The sequence below is a fragment of the Populus euphratica genome, unplaced genomic scaffold, assembly GCF_000495115.2.
Source record: "Populus euphratica unplaced genomic scaffold, PopEup_1.0 scaffold414.1, whole genome shotgun sequence".
Taxonomy (NCBI): Eukaryota; Viridiplantae; Streptophyta; class Magnoliopsida; order Malpighiales; family Salicaceae; genus Populus; species Populus euphratica.
Genome location: NW_011500038.1, coordinates 501,628 through 505,399, shown reverse-complemented (window position 1 = coordinate 505,399; position 3,772 = coordinate 501,628). Strand labels below are relative to the sequence as shown.

At 33.9% G+C, this 3,772-nt stretch overlaps 1 long non-coding RNA gene and 1 pseudogene across 1 annotated transcript in view; one reads left to right on the top strand and one right to left on the bottom strand.

Moving 5' to 3' along the window:
- Positions 1 to 107: 107 nt before the first annotated feature.
- On the bottom strand, positions 108 to 3,367 carry LOC105107173 (uncharacterized; annotated as a pseudogene).
- Positions 3,368 to 3,429: 62 nt separating this feature from the next.
- The window catches only part of LOC105107171 (uncharacterized), a 3,179-nt gene continuing 2,836 nt past the window's right edge, over positions 3,430 to 3,772 (top strand). The window contains exon 1 of the long non-coding RNA XR_838830.1: positions 3,430 to 3,562. This is a non-coding gene — a long non-coding RNA (uncharacterized LOC105107171). The remainder of the gene's footprint in view (positions 3,563 to 3,772) is intronic.

Sequence of the window (3,772 nt, the reverse complement as noted above, 5' to 3'; positions counted from 1 at the left end):
TTATTAGATATGTTATTATAAAACATGTTTTAGTTAAGGAGTTATTGATACTTCAAGTGCAAAATGATGATATAAAACCTTGATAAAAATACACTTTTAAGTACTAATCATTGTCTCCTACTTAACTTACATTGACCCTTCAAATATTTCAATGATTGGTGATCAGTATATATGACAAACTCTCGAGGCCACAGATAATGTTATCAAGTCTCAAAAGCCTGCACTACTGCATACAACTCTTTATCATAAATGGGATAGTTAAGAGTTGCACCATTGAGTTTCTTACTAAAATAAGTGATGGACCATTTTTTTTACATTAAAATAGCTCCAATACCTATTCTTGAAGCATCACATTCAATCTTAAAAGCTTTATTAAAATTAGGCAAAGATAGTAAAGGTGCCGAAATCAACTTTGATTTTAATAAGCTAAAAGCATTTTCTTGTTCTTCTCCCCACTTGACACCTACAGTTTTCTTAATAATTTCAGTCAATGGAGAGGCTATCGTACTAAAGTCTTTAACAAATCTCCTATAAACACTAGCCAAACCATGAAAACTCCTATCTATTATGGATTTTGGTGGAGGTCATTCTTGAATAGCCTTGACCTTAGCCTCATCCATTTCTATACTTTTTGCACTAACCACATATCTAAGAAAAACAATCATATCCATGTAAAAGTCACACCTTTTCAAATTAGTACATAAGGACTCTTTTCTAAGCACATCAAGAGCTTGTCTCAAATAACTTGTATGCTTATTAATCTCCTTACTATAAATCAAGATATCATTAAAGCAAATGACTACAAACTTACCAATAAAAGCACACAACACATGATTCATCAATCTTATTAAAGTACTATGTGCATTAATAAGTCCAAAAGGCATAACCAACCACTCGTACAAACCATACTTAGTTTTAAAATAGTTTTCCATTGATCCCCTTCTTTTATCCTAATTTGATGATAACCACTTTTCAAATCAATTTTTAAAAATAATTTAGAACCATGTAATTCATCCAACATATCATTTAATCTAGGAAAGGGATGTTGATAATTTACAGTGATGTTATTGATAGCTTGACAATCCACACACATTCGCCAAGTTTTATCCTTTTTTGGAACAAGAAGCACGGGAACTACATGAGGACTCATGCTCTCTCGAATGTATCCTTTCGACATCAACTCCCCCACTTGCCTTTGAAGTTCCTTAGTCTCTTCAAGATTGCTCCTATAAGCCGGCCTATTTGGTATAGATGCTCCTGGAACAAAGTCAATTTGATACTCAATACCTTTAAGTGGTGGCAAACTACTAGGAATGTCATCTAGAAATACATCCTCAAATTCATGCAAAAGAACTTTAACAACACTAGGAACATAAGAATCTAAATCATCTAAGTTAAAGAATGCCTCCTTATATACAAGTAAAATCACAGGCAAGTCAGAAAGATAGGCATGTTTAAGATCATTAGATTTACAAAAAAGTTAAGGTGTTTCCCCACTTTTTCTACACACCCTTTTTTTCTCACCCTTTTTTTATTCTCTCCACTCATTTTCTCTCCACTCTCAGCCTTCATTTCATTTTTTTTGTTCTTGGTTATGAACCTCCCCTAATGTCTTAAAGGTCAAAACTTTGTTCCTTTTGTTTTCAACTCATGACTCACTTTTTTTTTCTCTCTTCCTCACATCCTCACCATATTGTTCAACTTGTTTTTCCATTTTGGCCGAATCCTTTTGTTCCTCCACTTTTGCCGAAACATGTTACTCTTCCTCATAGCCTTTCTTCAATTGAATTTGATCTTCATACACTTGCTTTGGTGAGACTAGGGCAATTGTATAAATCCTTTCATCCTTTTCTAATGAATACCTATTTTTAAACCCATCATGTTTGGCTTTTCTATCAAATTGCCAAGGCCTCCCTAGTAACAGATGAGTAGCATACATAGACATAACATCATATAACACTTCATCCTTATATTTGCCTACTGAAAAAGAAATCATCACCTGTCTATTCACCCTTACAACACCACATTCATTCAACTATTGAAGTTGATAAAGTCTCTCATGATTTATGGTATTCAATCCCAACTTTCTAACTAAAGTAACACTAGCAATATTAGTGCAACTACCACTATCAATGATCATTCTATATACCTTATTGTTGATTAGGCATCTAGTATGGAAGATGTTCTCCCTTTGTTGCTCCATATCATCCTCTTTAGTCTGAACACTAAGCAACCTTCTAATCACCAAAACTTTATCACCAACAGTATACTCTAAATCACTGGCATCCTTAAGTGGGGGCATGTCATCATAATCAGACTCCTCACTAGTGGACACAATCTATCCATCATCCCTTAGAATCCTAACTCGTTGATTTTCACATTCTTATGCATAGTGTCCTAATCCTTAACACTTGAAACACTTTATATCATAATTACACATCAGTTGAACTTCTCCCTTAAGTTTTTTTATCATTGGCGAAACCTGCTTCTTCATGGAAGTAAGTTCGACAACTTTAGAAGTCACCAAAGCCTTCAATGACGCACTACCCTCTCTTGTATAATTCATGTTCCAACCCAAAGAAGACCTTGTATAAGCTCCAGATCTTGTATTACCCTTCCTTTTCAACTGTCTTTCAACCTTAATGGTTAAGTGTACTAACTCCTCCAAATCAACATATGATTGCAACTCCACAACATTAGTTATGCCTCTATTTAAGCCATTCAAAAAGCTAGACATAGTAACTTTCTCGTCTTCATTAACATTAGCTCTAATCATAGACACCTCTGATTCTTTTTGATACTTCTCTATACTCTTATTACCCTGTGTAATCATTTGTAAACGATTAAATAACTCCCTATAATAATGTTTAGGAACATACCTCTTCTTCATTATTGTCTTCAACTCCTCCCATGTACTAACTGGTCTTTCTCTATTCCTTCTTCTTTCTACCACCAAACCATGGCATAATCAGTAAACTCTACTATAGCTAACTTAACCTTCTTTTCTTCAGAGTACCTATAGATGTCAAAAATCATCTTCATCTTGTTTTCCTAATATAAATAAGGGATCAGTTTTTCCCTTAAAGGCTGAGATTTTTAACTTAATACTACCCAAATTTCAATTTATATCTCCCAAATCATCAAAATCCCCTTTATGCTCAAAATCCCTATGTGGCCGAATATGTCCCCTCTTTGACCGATTCTCATACCTCTCTCCTCTATATGTACGGAACTCACCACCATGATTAAGATCATCCTCGGCTTCTTCTACAGAGTTTCCAACAACACTTTTCTCCTTCCTAGCTTCTATACCCCTTTTACTACGCCCTCTATTAGACCTAGTTTCTAATTTTTCAATCCTAGTCATCAACTTACCAAACATAAATTTCATCTATTATTGTATTCCTAAAAGCCCATCTTCTTGGATTTCATCCTTCTTCTATGGCACACTGTTAGAAGATATTATTTTAATTTTTTTAAACTTGCATGAAAATCATTAGTGATAAAAATAACACCTCACACACTCGTGTTTCATGCAAATTTATAGGCTTTTCACTTGAATATGCTCTGTAACAACCCGACTTTTCAAGCCCCAAAACAACAGATTTTTTTTTTCTTTGACACACATCGTGTCGGTAAATTACGAACCTATTTTCCTCACATCATCAAAATGCAATCCATACATCAACTACATTTAACATTTCATTTAAAAGGGAAATTTACATAAACACATAATATTATTTTTGCATGCTTAGAAGTTCATATTATAATA